The sequence below is a fragment of the Python bivittatus genome, unplaced genomic scaffold (assembly GCF_059951505.1).
Source record: "Python bivittatus isolate LINGU-HERP-01145 unplaced genomic scaffold, Pbiv_v1 ctg000570_np1212, whole genome shotgun sequence".
In the NCBI taxonomy this organism is placed as follows: domain Eukaryota; kingdom Metazoa; phylum Chordata; class Lepidosauria; order Squamata; family Pythonidae; genus Python; species Python bivittatus.
In genome coordinates this window covers 21827621-21842738 of record NW_028277097.1, presented here as the reverse complement: position 1 = coordinate 21842738, position 15118 = coordinate 21827621, and the positions used below count along the sequence as shown (strand labels likewise).

Here is a 15118-nt window from a genome sequence, read left to right as displayed (position 1 = left end):
TTTAAAATTGGTTTAGTTATACTAGGGCAGCTGTGTAGATGTTCATAAATTGGCACTCGCCAAATGTATCAATGTAGCTAACTTCCAAAAGGAGCAGATTTGAGGAAAGGGTTAGATGTGCTTGTGAAATCTAAAAGTTAAATGATTTGAAACCTGGAGTCTCAGAATGACCAATGATCCAGTTCACTTCAGCCATTGGGGAATCATAGGCAAACCGTGATGCATCTCTGGTTATTTCAGACCAACATCAACACCCCCTTTTGCCAGTAGAGATAATAATGCTACCTTGTCAACAGGATGACAAGGACATTGCATAGGATCCTTAACCTGTTGACTGAATTCACTAATTTTGGGAGTATTTATCACACACTGAACTATAAATTCCCCAAATAGGCTAGATTCATACATGATGCTAAACTGCACAAAAACAAACCAAGATTCACATGCTGTGAGAATGCAGTTGCTAGCTTGCCAGCTAACCTTGTTAAATGTATGGTTCAAATCCAGCCGAAGAGAACAGTGTGAAATAATCTCAAAAGCAGTATTTAAAATTAAGGTGGCTAAAGTTACACGTAGCAAACCTGGACTGATTTCAAAAAGTTAAACCATGTTGGAAGACTACCAGGAGCATGGAAGACTACCAGAAGATGGGAAGTCAAAAAAACACCATGGAAGAAACCCACTTCTGTATTGTCCCTTGTATGGTTCTGGATTATTTATCAAAGGCCACAAGACTGAACTGCCATGATTTCAGATCAAAATAGGAGAAATCAGTTACTCCAAGGTCTTGACATGCTGGTTGAGGACCAAGTAAGCCAACCTTCTCCAAACCTTTGGGACATTTAGATGTGCACGGGAGGATCATCTTGGCTTGGAATATAACAGCATATTAAGAACCTATTCGGAAGGCACCAGTTCATACAGAAGGTTGACATTCCTGATATTGAGCAAGGTGGGATCACAGCCTGACAGCAGAAAGCACCTCCTTGTTTCTGAATGACCACAGTCCAGAGCCAGTTCAGAAGGCAGAAAGAAAATACCACCAATCCTGTTATTCTCTCCATATTAGCCACAGCCACAGCCACAAAGCAAATCCCCCACTGAGATCTCTTCCTCAGACCTCTGCTTTGCTCAGTACCTTCTTCACAGGTCAGTAATCTGCATTTAAAGGGTGCATCATGTCCTAATGTCCAGTGCGCCTTTTCTTTCCCCCCAATTAGCTTTCACTTGCTTCCAACAGAGCGCACATGGCTGCTTTCAGAGGCATGGAGCTTTTCAAAACGTCTCCGTTAACCAGCTTAATGAAAAATGACAGATGATAAATTCATAAGTACACACACTCACTTGAGCAGGTGGGGGAAAGAGAGAACGAAGAAGTCCCACGTGCTGCAACCATGCAATAAGACTCACTTTCAGAGATAGTTCTGGCAAATGAGGGGGCAACTACATCACCTCCTTTATTTTTCTTTTTCTTTATTGAATAGTCTCTCTGCTGTCAATCAGTCCCTGTATGTTTCCTCTGTTCTGGCTCAGGACGAGTAAATGCACCAGGCCTAGGCAAAATTTAGCAATGTGCAAGTGATTATTTTTTTCCATGCATGGTAAAGTCAAATATTTACCATTTGAAATCCCTCCCACTTCCATTCAATAAATCTATATATTTTCAACTGCTGTGCATATAGCAAAGAATGAGACCTTGGAGGTGGGAGAATGAGGGAACTGGGAAAGTTTAGTCCTGTAAAAAGACAACTGACATAAGATCACACTCTTCAAATACTTGAAAGGATGTCCCAGAGAAGATTGTCGGGACCTGTGTTCCATTGTTCCAGAGTGTGGGAGAGAGAATAAAGGATGAAAGTTCTAGGAAGATAGATTCAGTCTGAATATTAAGGGGAAAAACCTCTTAAAGAGAAGAACAATTGGGCAATGGAACCAACAGCCCAGAGAGATGGTGGACTCCTATTTATTGGACATGATCAAGTGAAGGCTCCACAGCCCTCTGTCTGGTATGTTTTAGTCTGGAGTTTTGCACTGAGCAAGGGACCGATGGCTTCAAAGACGGCTTCCAGCTCTGAGATTCTGTGGTGTGATAGCACACTTCAAATACATGCAATCATGCAGAGGAAAAAGATCAAGAAGAATTCTCATTCCAGGGCACAGGAGATGGGATCATGGATTTAAATTACAAGGAAGGAAGATCCCAACTGGGTATTAGAAAAACAATTGCTAACAATAAGAATTGATCAACAATGGGACCAACCTTCCAGAGAGATGGTAATTCTCCTTCACAGGATGCGACTGAGCAAAGGGCTGGTCAGCATCTGTCTGGGATGTTTGCATCTACATTCCTGAATTGGACAGTGGGTTGAATTCAGTCTAAATGGCCTCTTCCAACCTAAGGTTCTGTAAATCCTATCAGAGAGAATTGGAGGGATGGCTGGATAAATAAATGTCCATGCCATGTTAATTTTCCAAGACTTTTGTCTTGCTGTCCTCAACTTCAATTTCCTTAAAGTTTGCATGGAACTAATCCCCCAAAGCAGATATATAATGCAGGAGCATCTGTGGGCTGTGTGGCTCTAGAGGGCATTATTATGGGGAAGATGAACCAATGAGAAGAATGGATCATGAAGTTCCAGCCCAAAATACAAACAACTCCACTCCTTAGAGGCACACGCTGAAAAATTCCTACCTTTGCAGCCTGTTCCAGCATCTTCAGGTCCAATTTGACATCAACAGATCCTCTCCAAATGGAAGACTTCTCCAGCCAGTGAAATATAACAGAAAACCTTTTCTTTATTCATAGCATTGCTCAGTTAAACACAGAGAAAATTGATATATTTGTCATCAAGGGGCTATAGTAAAACATTATTTCACAGTAGGAATAAACTGGGAAGTGTGTGTACTGTATCTGTATGATGAATCTGTGTATAGAATGTCACATTATTAACTTCAGTTGGAGGTACACACGAAATCATCTTTTATGGCACAGGATAGGTACTGGGTGCACAACAACTAAAGATAAGCCCTTCACTCACATTTTGACCCAGGATTTAGCTGAACTGAAGCTATTTTGTTTGGATTTAATAAAGACCGGGAGTGGAGATATTTAGGAATCAACCTATATCACATATGAAGTCAGAAATATTATAAAAACACACCCACACTCACACCCATGGATTTTCTATCTAACTCAAGTTATTAATCTGGTTGCAAGCTTGCTTACTATTGGATTTAATATATCAAGTGGAATTGTTGCCCAGTATGCAAAGAGAAAATACATGTATAGTGTATTAGACCTTTCTTTAGTAGATTCCAGATAAGGAAGAGATTAAATAATGGATGAGACTCCCATTAGCTCAATTTTTTGCTTATTTGAAGCAGCCTCCACTCTACGTGTATGCATGTATTTTAATCAAATGATTCCAGCACTGAATATATTTACATTGATTTGGTGGGTCCTCCTTGGTCTGCATTAAATTTGCATTTACATATTTGACAATACTTAATGTCCAACCACATCAGAAGAAGCTGCTTTTGTCTCAACCGGTGAGGAAGACTTCTCTTTTTAAGATCACAGAACCAATCTGACTTTGATCTAAGTACCTGGTGATAATTTTCAGAGGAGACATCGCTGTCCTCCAGATTAGAGAATGGGGAATGGGGAATACTGTTGGTGGACCACACAACATTTATTTAATTTTAGATGAAAGAGGAGGGTCAGAGGGCAGTTGTATGAGGAATGCATGTATGTAAGGGTTAAGGCTATTTCACACATTGTATAATTCAAGCCAACCTAGCTGAAGAGCAAATATGTGGTTAGGAGCTGCTTCTGACACACATTTCATTTCTAATATATTTCAAGTGTCTTACATATGAAGCAGTCCTTGTAAGCTAGTTAAGATGTTTGTAGGATTAATAAAAGAGGAGTGAGTGATTTTCAGAAGCAAAAATGGGGGAAAGGAAAAACGAGTGATGTGTTCATACAAATTCAAAATCAATTTGGATTGTTTCATTACACTGCATTGGGAGAAATGTCACACAATACTGTGAATTGTAAATGAACCAAACAGTTCAGACAATATGCTAAACTGGGCATGTGCGCATACACACACACACACACACACACACACACACCTCATCTAACTCAGCAAGTTTAGCTAGTTGGACAAATGAATATTTTTAGTGATCTGGGTAGTGTCTTGTGTGAACTCAGCCTGTGTGAATAATTAATCTTTTCTGTAGATTAGCCTTTTTCCCAAAGCACCCTTTTGGTCTCAAAATGGGGGGAGAGAAAAAGTAAAATGGGAGGGACCAAGAAAGAAAGGAAGCAGACATACACATTATTGTTTGATTAACTAAGCATTCTGCCCCTGAATGATTGGCCAAGCAAATGCCACCCTGAGGTTTAGGAGAAGGATGTAAAAACCTATGACCACACACTTTGACACAAAGTATTGCAGGGCTCTGAAATCAGCATGTGTTAGCAGACAAAATCAGCATTGCCACCAATGCCCAGTCTTGTTTTCTCTTAAATTTGAAATTATAATTTTCCAATTTATTGATAACTTGCATCACTCAGCTCAAAGAAGAGGTCCACCTATAGCAGCCAGATATATTCCATCATTTTTCTACCACTTAACAAGGTTACTCTGTACGTCTTAAAATGCATACTGTTTTGACAATTTTTCATTTGCCAGCTTTGGTTTTCCAGACCTCTTTACAGCATGACCCTCCTAATTGATTGTCACTAATATTTAGGCGTACTATGAGTTGCCAACTTTAAGTAGTGCACCAAAACTACAGGAGGTTGGGTTGTCCCCATCTGCCCTGAATGGTATAACTCAACCTGTGTGAAGATGTTACCTAGCTGGGTAACGAAATGTTTGCAAGAAACTGAGAAAGCTCAGAGAACCCCAAAGACACCACAGTTCCTCTCCCATCATGTGTAGAGGCTGGGGAAGACTGATAAATGTGGTCTTTGCTGATTCAGTGACCCATTGCAGGGGAGGTAAAGTATCCTGGAAGCTGAACTTCTTTGGATGTTTCACAGCAAGAGAAATCCTTGATATCAGCAATTCTAGGGACACATGCCCACGTGTAGGAGAGACAGGCAGTCTAGGTATCTCCTACAATCCACTTTCATAGTATTGGCTGAATTCTGAATTATGCTCCTTGCAGCAAGGGGTTCCTGTCAGAGTAGATCTCATTACACCTGCCAACTCAGTGAGATGGAAATTCATGTCCATCTATATCTATATATCTATATTTCCATATATCTATATATCTGTATCTATATGCCCTCAGAAGAATCCCTGATGTTAAATACTCTGGACTGGGGGAGAGGAAGAGAAACCAACTTCAGTGAGTAAGATGTGGGGAGAAGAGCAAACTTAAAGAGAACAAAGGAGTCTTGCAAAGAAGAATGTTTGGTAGCAAAAAATTGCCAAGATTTTATTCCAAAGGGGGTGGGGGAAACAGTCTGTATTTAATGTTTTATATGGGGTTGGTTGACATTCCAGTGGGAGACTAGAACTGGAAGGAAGGGTAACTATTTGTTTGTTTGTTTGTTTATTGGGTTTGTATGGCCGCCCACCTCACCTAAGTGACTTCAAGCAGCTCGCAACAGCTTACCCGAGGAGCTGTTGTTCACCTCTCTGTTAGTCAACAAAGCACCTTGAGCTTTGCAGCTTAACACAACTACTCTGTTACACACGTCCTTACATGTGGAACATGTTCCTCTCCCCCAGCTTCTGCTCCACGTCTTATCTGCAAGCACAGAAATCAACATCACATTGAAAAGTTGGGACGCTGCATTTTAGAACCTCGCTGGCATTTCAGCAGAGGAGCGGGTTTAGGAACTTCACTGAAGGTAACAGGGAGATTAAAGCACACCCACCCACAGGGGTGTGCAGAAGGTACCTTCAAAAAAAGTCAAGATGGTGGCCATGATGTTGCAACTGAAGCTCCAGGACATACACAAAAACCAGTCAAACTTCAACCGCACTATCGTGGCCCCCATCTTGACTTTTTTTAACATACTTGCAGATACATCTGCCCACCCACATGGACACAATCCACAGTCCTCAATCTCTGGGGCAGCGTTGGAGTGGGGAGATGTTTCCCTCCTTCTCCCTCTGCCTATGTATGGGCATACCTATGTGATCATGCAATTTTGGTCTGTGGGGAAAATGAATTGACTTGTATGTTGAAAACATGACCGCTTACAAGTTGGAAACGTTTGCACCGTTGTGGGGAAAACTCTTCTGCAGCCTGAAGAACAGGTCAGGGAATGTCAACTTGTTGGAGATGACATCCCCTTTTTGCGCTTTGACCGCTAGTGCGACTGCCAAGAGAGTGGAAGGGAAAGGTCTTCATATGTTGCTCCTTTGTCTGTTTCTTACCTGGTTGCCAACTATAAAGCCCTACACGGCAGAAGATCAGGCTATTAGTGGGACCACCTGTCCCCCTTTGTTTCTGCCCACCCCACCAGGTCTAACAGGATGCTCCAGATCCCTGCCATTACACAATGCCATCTTGTTGGACCCTGGAGTTGTGTCTTCTCAGTGGCAGGAGCTGCCTTATGGAACATCACTTCGAATCCACGTAGCCCTGACCCTACTAGCCTTTCACAAGGCACTGAAGATGTGGCTGTGCCCCCAGGCATTTGGACCAGGAGGTCAGGTGTGTTCTCTTAGCGATGTGGCTTTTTGCTCGTAGGGTTATTGTTTTAACCATGGGGTGATGGAGTTAGAATACTCTTATTCTTTGCACACCACCCAGACTCCCTGTTGTGAGATGGGTGGTTCTATCAATCATTTAAACAAACAAATAAATAACCTGGCTGATTGTTAGTAACATGGGCCTCTGTGTTTAAGAGGCAAAGAAAAACCCTGTTTCTCTCTCACTACTCTCTGTTCCAGAGGTACTGAGATAGAAGTGAGTCTCTTCTATACCCACATATTTCTTAAAATATCTTGCTTTTTCTTCAACTACAATAAATGTCTATTAACATTCACGGCATCAGCCTACATTGTCGAACCATATTGTCTATATCATGAACTCTTTTTTTTTCATGACACGTTCTGCTACTTAGTTATTCAGTATTCTTTCAGCGCTCTGCTTATGCTCAGGAGCACTTCCCTTCACAAGGGTTCTTGATGAATTCTGACCTCCAACCCAGCTCCTGAATTCTAGCATTTTCTGGAAAGTCAGCATAGCTGCTGTTTCACAAGAATCAAAGTCCTGGGGGAGACAAATCTGGGTTTTCCTCCAGGATCAGATGTTCAGCAAAGGGCAAAAGATGGGATGACCTAAGGTAGAACACTAAAGATTAATGTGGCTTATTTTGCAGGATTGTTTTTTTTTACTGGGGGAGAAGCTGTTTCTTGTTTCCGTTTTCCTCCAAAATCACTCAGTAAGAGTAGTTCTTCAGGAGATGTGCAAGTTAATTAAATATACATTCTACAAGATAAAACAATGAAAAAGCCAACATAGCAAACAGTGCAATTATTAAGATAAAAGAGTCTAAAACCACAACCAAAATACTAATGTGTATTCCAACAGCATTAAAAGTCAATTTTAAACTGTCTGTGAGCTAAAAGTAGCTAAAACAAAATTTAAAAAAAGTAGCTAAAATGATTAGTTTCCTTCAGAAGGACATTTTCCATTTTGTTATTATTATATTGCAGTTTGTAGAGTCTGATGTTGCTTACTTTATTGGACACTGCTCCGAGTTGAGACAGTTTACCAATATTGCAAACAAACAAATCTGGGAGCCACCACCAACAAGACCTTTTCCTTGTGGCTCTCCTCTGGATTCATTTGGCAGATACATCAGGGAAAAAGCTCTAAATAAAAAATCCAGGTAGATAAACATAAGCTGAGATTTTTTAAAAAAAATATTCTACAAAATATTTGAGCCTCCAAACAATTTAAGTTAAATGCCAGACTTCCGGGGAAGAAATGGAGAACTGAAGATGGCTATGGAGAAAGCGGAGCTGACGACTGTGGCAGAATGAAGAGCTGGCAAGTAGACTGGCTGTTTGTGACTCCTTTCTGGACAAGGAGAGGACTTGAGATTACCTGCAAGTGCTCCAGACAGTTGCTCCATGGGAGGAGAATGCAAGACAGTGGTCTTTAGTGGTTTTAGAGCTTGGCAGATGAGGGAATAGCCATCTTTCTCAACCCATGGTTGGCACCTTTCAAAGGACACTGGATTTGGATACTCCCTTTTCTAATCACTTTCAGAAATTGCTTGTTAACTGCTTTTCAGCTATCAGGAACCTTTGGATCAACAGGTTTTACAGCACCGGGTGAGTTTCCTTCAATCCTTAGCGAAAGAAGTTTTAAATACATGTTTAAGGACTTAACTTTTTTTTTCTGGAATAAACAGCAAAAGAGTGATTAAAATTTGATTTTAGAAAGTTACAAATGGACTAAGGGTCCAGATAAATTTGAAACAAGATTTTGGAATTAATTATAAAGAATCCTTCCTGTGGGAAAATGCTTTTGTTTTGAATTCTTCTTCTTTTCATTTTTTTTTTTTTTTTGGAAAAAAAACATAATAAGACTTTAAAAATTGGACACTAGAAGGGACTAAGGATTCCAATTAAAGGAGAAGAACATTCAAACTCAACTTACTAATACAGAATGAAGCAAAATATTTTAACATTGGGCATATGGAAGGATATGTTTGCACAATGGACCCAGTAGTTAATTTTAAGAATGCCTCGATAGATAGACTGTGTTTAAAAGATGCCATGGAAGAGGAACAGGTTTTACCTGACATGATTGAGATTGATTTGAAAGTGGATTTAAAAATGACAGGCTACAAGAATGATATGGAAAGAGATGCTACACTGGACATACAAAAGAAACCAGCTGATGTCTTAATAATTAAAAGGGATATACAAATAACAAACTAAGAGAGTTACCTGGACGATTTTCCTATGTTGGATTTACAAAAGAGGCTTGTTAAAGCTTTGAAGAATTTTGTGAGAAGGGACAAAGAAAATATGAAAAGAAATCAAGTTCTAGGGCATTACTTGAAGCGAGTAAAGATCAAGATTGTTAAAAGTAAACGGAAGGAATATAAAGTTGATTTGTTTGATCAAGGTTAAAACTAATATGTTGTTATCTCTGATAACCCTTAATAGACTTTTGCTGACATTAGGACTGAAATGATGAGGCTTTATGGATTTGGTTATAGATAAGAGATGGGATAGGAAGAAGAGGTCATTTACTGTATTTTAAGAGAAGGTGGTAAGTTATTAAAATTGTTTATGATGACTTGTGATGAAGGGGGAAGTCACTTCTTTATCTGTTTCTTTTCTTTTTCTTTACTATATTCTTATTTTCCTTTCTTTTCTATTTTTCTTTCTCTTGTTCTTTTCTGCACCTTCTATTTTGTCTCCCCCCCCCACGTTTTTAGCTTGTATTAGTTTTTATCGTTGTAAATCATAATCTTTAATAAAATTACTATTAAAAAAAACAATTTAAATTCAATGCTGGCATTTTTTAAAATTGGGCCCAGAAAACAGAATACAAATATTTTCAAAGCAAGATATATATTTCACCCATTTTCATTAACCTACTGAACTTTCTACATTTTTTGGAATCTGCCTCTAGTAAATGCCATTTTTTAATTTATTTAATTTATTAATATTTCTATGAATATATTTATATTCTTTCTTTCTGTCCAATGGAAAGGAGATGAAAAATCCATGTCTACTTAATTCCTGCTGGGTTCAGATCAGCAGGGTTGTTTACTTCTTGGATTCTCCAACATCAGAGCTCTCCAAAAGTTCAGAAGTCTCATATGCCATAACATATTCTGCATGAGTGAATGAGGATCAGTTTGAAACAACATCTTTTATTTGGGTTGTGTCTTTGGACACTTCAGATTTCCAGTCAAATTGAGAAAGAAATGGGAACTATATTTGGAGTCATTCCTGAGTTTAGATGGCTATCTTACTCGTAGATGATAAACCTATCTGCAATTGGTTAAGAAAGTCGGTTTTAGCCCAAAATAGCTTCAGTACTTTTTTGAATTAAATTTCCCTCCCTTGATGAGCCATATCATGGAACACAAAAAACTCAAAGCAACTATGGGGCAGTTTACAAAACTTATCTTACGAGTCTTCCAGGAGAAAGAGTTGGAGCTATAGAGTGGCTCGTATTAAGCCATCACTATCAAGGTTTGCCAAGCCAGTGAGGACAGGGCCATGGACTTAAGGAAGCCTTGTCTGTACTCTTTTGGCAGAAGAGTTGATGGGAAACCACCCAGCATGAAGGTCCTGGGTGAAGGCTTAGCCTGGCAGGTTTTGACCTAGTTAATAAGTTTGTGTGCTTCCAGAACCACCAATAAATATTGGGTTAATGGATGACTCGGTTAAATAAGTTTGAAGCAAATGACATGGAACAACTAGTCTTCCACAAGTGGGCAACCCCATAGATATGGAGTTATACCAGCTGGGAAATTCTGGGAGTTGAGTTTTGCACATCTGGAGAGCAGCAGGTTAGGGGACGCTGGACTAACTGTCTGAATTTCCTTGTAAATGGAGGAGGGAGTAATAGAGTACAGATGTTGAAAACTCTCCATCGCCTCTCTCCCCAGCTGAGTTTGCCCAAGATGCTTAACTAGGCAAAAAAAGTCAATCCATGCCTGATGCCTCTGGGTTTGTATGATACACTGAGTCCTAAACTAACTAAATGGCTTTGTAGGACAGACTAAGCTGCAAACTGGCCAAATTAGGAATCAATCACGACTCTGGGGCCATTTATACATTAAAAGCAAGAAACCATAAAATAAAGAAACAGATGACGCACATTCAGAAGGGAAGAAAAAAAAATGTACTGTTGTACATTTGACAATATTGTCTAATATGACAAATTATCAGACACAGCTTTGCATGTTGTGTAAATGCAGTCAATAGGGCTTTACTACCCTGGTTAAAAAGGTGGTGTGAACCCAGACATGATATCCCAGTCTGCCACTTTCATGCCTCTATGTTGACTAGCCACAGTCTTCTCTTTGTCCCCTTTCATTCCTTGTCTTCTCCCAGAATGCGTCTGCACTGATGTCCTTTTCTTCTTCTCTCAGCCTCTGCAAGAACCCAGGCTGACATCTCTCTACCCCTCCTGCTGTTAACAAGCTGGGGCTCTTTCCATTTTTTCTTCCCCTGCAAATCCAGCCACTTGATGAATGGGGATGTTTATCCACCCCCAAATCTGAAACTTCCTGGCACTCCCAGCCTTCTGCCTTGCACCAGCTAACTCAGCAACTTTTCCTTCTATAAAACATAGCAAGCAAGCTGCAAGTGTGCAATCTTGCCAAGATTTATGGGCAGGCCTTAAATGACAGAGGGGGATATTTTGATCCTCCCCTCATCTCCCCCCCCCCTTAAGCTTTTATAAATAACATTTTACAGAATTGCTTCCTTCTCATCCTCTCTTCTGGGACAAGAATTGCTTCCTTCCCCCACCTGAGCTCTGGGACAAGCATATATAGATTTGTTGTTCTCTCCTCCTCACAACTTTTAGACCTTGTCTTTCTTTCTCTCGCAGGCACCCTGAAATAACGTTGGCCAAATCACAGTTTTCTGTGGACAGGCAAATCTCCTTCTGTCCCACTCGCCACCCTCCACCAGTATGAGAAAAGCAGAAGTCTTTAATTTAGTTACATTTCTAGCAAGCCCCATCTGGAAGACTTGACGTGGGTAATCAGAAGTTAAACACCAAAGGAAAATATCCCATTAAACTGAGATTACACCAGCTAAAATATAACAGATGTTACTGTTCCCCACCCAGAGGACGATCCACTATATTAAAGCTGTCCAGAAAGAGAGAAAGGGAGGGAGGGAGGAGGCCCTAAAAATTAAATTATTATTTTTTTCAAACGAAAGAAAAGTTGTCCCTTGAAAGAAGTAAAACGTGTTTTTTCTGTGCACCTTAAGAACTCACTGATAGACATTTGGAGCAATGGACCAACATTTCATTGACGGTATGAAGTCTATCTACCTTGAAATATTTTAGCATCAAACCAGCCATTTTCCCCATCAAAATAGAGACGTTAATGTAAAGGGTTAAGTTCACTTTCTGTCACCTGCTGACCAGATATCATGGGTGCCCTGGCTTGCAGAGGGAATTCTCCCCCCCACCCACCCATTTTTATTTCTTGGCCCCATCTTCCCAGCATCCTTTCAGATGCAGAGCTGTCAAAGCTTTGGAGATGCTTATTGGTTCATGACAAGGAGGGCATGGGGGGACTATCAATTTTAAAAATGTGTTCTTGTGGAGTTGTTTAATGAAATGAAGTGCGCCCACCCATCTGGGAAGGGAAAGGTCACCACAAACTAGGAAGGAAAATGCTACAATGCAGATAATCTATGTCCATTTGGCCCACCGTGGACTTAAGTGACAATGTCCACAGTCCTTCAGATGAATTAGTAATTGATTTGATAACAAATTACTAATCTTGCTGTCGTCATGGTGAATAAGATAATAAATGTGCCCTGTCCGGGCAATACAAAGTTGTTTGAATTGGGTTGAAATTATTAATAAAGGCACAACTTTTTCCCCTGCTCTTATCTTCCCTGCTCCTCAATTCCAGCTAGTTTAGCATTCCTTTGTAATCTCTCTTACCTGTCACATTAGATGGCTGAGTGTAAAAGGAGGAAGTGTGCAAATTGCTATAGAAGCACACTGATGGGTTTTGGTGGGGAAGAGTGAAAGTGAGAAGGCAAAGGGGGATTCCATCCCTTGTTCACTTTTTATCTCTTATTTGGAAAGGGGGGGGGAACACCTGAAAACAAGACAGTAAAAGGTCATAGTGTTTCTTCTTTTCTTTCTATCCTCCCTCTCTTTCTCCTTTTTCTTCCTATTCTTCTCCTCCTTCTCCTCCCTGTTCTCCTCCTCCTCTCCTTCTTCTTCTCAGCCTATCCACAGGGGGGTCAAAAATCACAATGGCAGCCACAACCATACAGTCAGAGCTGTGCCCCTTGGTTTACAGGCATCATGATGCAAAAAAAAAAAGTAGGTCTTCAACAGGATGGTTGTGGCCACCACCTTGACTTTTATGACTCCCTCCCTGTGGACATTCCTGCTTTAAAACCCTTTCTAAATTTATTTTGGTACAGGTTTGAGCTACATGATTGGTATGAACGCTTCCTATTGTTTTGGAAGCGTTTTGTAAAGAGGGATTTCTTGTCCCGCCACCTCCTTGACTGCTCAGATGCCTTGATCTAAAAAAGCCCCAGTGGAGACATTCCTTTTTAATGTCTTATTTGGGGGATTTAAGTGAAGCTTGAGAAACCAAGGATGTTGTAGAAGGCTAAAGAAACAGGAAGGCTGTGGTCTGTGGAAAGATGCTTAGATGACACAAGGTCATAGGCCCCGACCCCCCTCAGCTACTTTTTAACAATGGTAAGTACAGGAATTCTGCCCTCCAGAATATAACTGAAATTTTCTTCTTTCTTGGGGTGGGGTGGAGAAGCAAATTCAAAAGTTTTTGTCAGTGCAATTTGAAACATGCATAAAACTTTTTGTATCATGGCACACAGTCTCAGACATGCAAGCGTATCATCTGAATGCTATTCAAATACAGTTTTACCCTGGAGTGGTTGACTAGTGTACAAGTGTAGGGGAACATGAACTTATACAGCCTGAAGATGCTCAGATAGACAGCAATACCTCCCCCCATTTCACAAGGACACTTTTCTCCTGGGATTGGATGAACTAGCTTCTTCAACTTTACCCAGATCCTAGCCAGATTAAGGAAAAAAGACAAGGGATCCATCCTGGAAATAGGCTTACTAAACAGCTAATGATCTGAGCATTTGTGGTACTCAAAGCCACAAATATCCAACTATTTGGAGAAGCAAGTTAAGGGAGTTATTGTGAGGGCTGAAACTCCTAAGGCCAGAAATGAAGAGATTGAGAACAAATATGATGGTTATCAGAACACAGCTGATGTGGCCTCCAGATCCAAGGCCAAGAAATGAGAAGCAATAAGTTTATTATCAAGTATGGGTGGAAGAAATAGATCTAAGATTTAAACCCTGGGTTGCTCTCTCTAGGAGGCTGGAATGCTAATAGCCAATCTTTATTATTAGGACTTCTTGGGTCTGCAGTAAAACTTATCTTCCACAGACTCATTAGTTTCTGAATGTTGGTAGAGTTCTAGAACCCACGATATGAAGTGTGATATAACTGTTGGACTAGGACTAGGGAAACCCACGTTTAAGTCCACCCTCAGCCATGGAAACTGGCAATCACTTTCTTTCAGACCAATTGTCAGCCTGGTGAAGTAGTCCAGACAAGAAGCACACCCAGAAGTACTAATTCTATCTTTACTCTAAGGTTACATTAACCGAATCTTGCAAATCTGAAAGGACATCTCTCCCCGCTTGCCTTTACAGTCCAAGAAACTAGGGAGGGTCCCTTCTGAGATGTTTTCCACACCCCATTCCTGCTGCAGGCTCAGCTGCCTCTTATCTGACTGTGGTCTAGTCTGCGGCCCTCCCTCCTGTCTCCCAAGGTCATTCTCACATACCTTTACACCAGCTTACCTTGCAAAGTGGTCATTGTAGGGCTACAACCCTTTGGAAGTTGTCTTGAGCTACTGGAGGAAAGGAGGGCTATAAGTTAAGTCAATCAATCAATGTCAAGAAAGGTATATGGAGACATCCATGAAATCTCCAGGCACTGAACATAACTTAAAGGAGGACTGGTGTAACAAAATAAATTAATCATTCTCCTTTGGTATATATTTGTGATAAAACAAACGTTTTATATTTCCTCTTTCACTGTTCTTGAGATCTCAGGTGGGGGGGATTGTTGAAGTAAAATATAAGCTCTGTTGTCTGTATGAAATAGATCTGCAAAAGATCTATTTCAGGATTTATCATTTGCATATGTGTGCAGCCAAAGAAGGAGGGCGGGCATTGAACACCAAGTGAAAAAGGGGGTTGGGGTGGGGAGGGGAGGGGATTTCTCAAGTGCTGGTAAAAAAAAAATAAAAATGATGGTCTAAAAGTCCAGCATGTTTCAGATAAAATCCTTTATCAAAGCCATTAGAAGACACCATCAGATAAAACTGGTAGTAGTAGTGTGAGGC

The 15118-nt window shown here is 40.5% G+C and overlaps 1 protein-coding gene across 29 annotated transcripts in view; it reads right to left on the bottom strand.

Annotated features, from left to right (window-relative positions):
• CELF4 (CUGBP Elav-like family member 4) overlaps positions 1-15118 on the bottom strand; it is a 752374-nt gene that overhangs the window by 535525 nt on the left and 201731 nt on the right. The gene's annotated exons all lie outside the window — the stretch shown is intronic.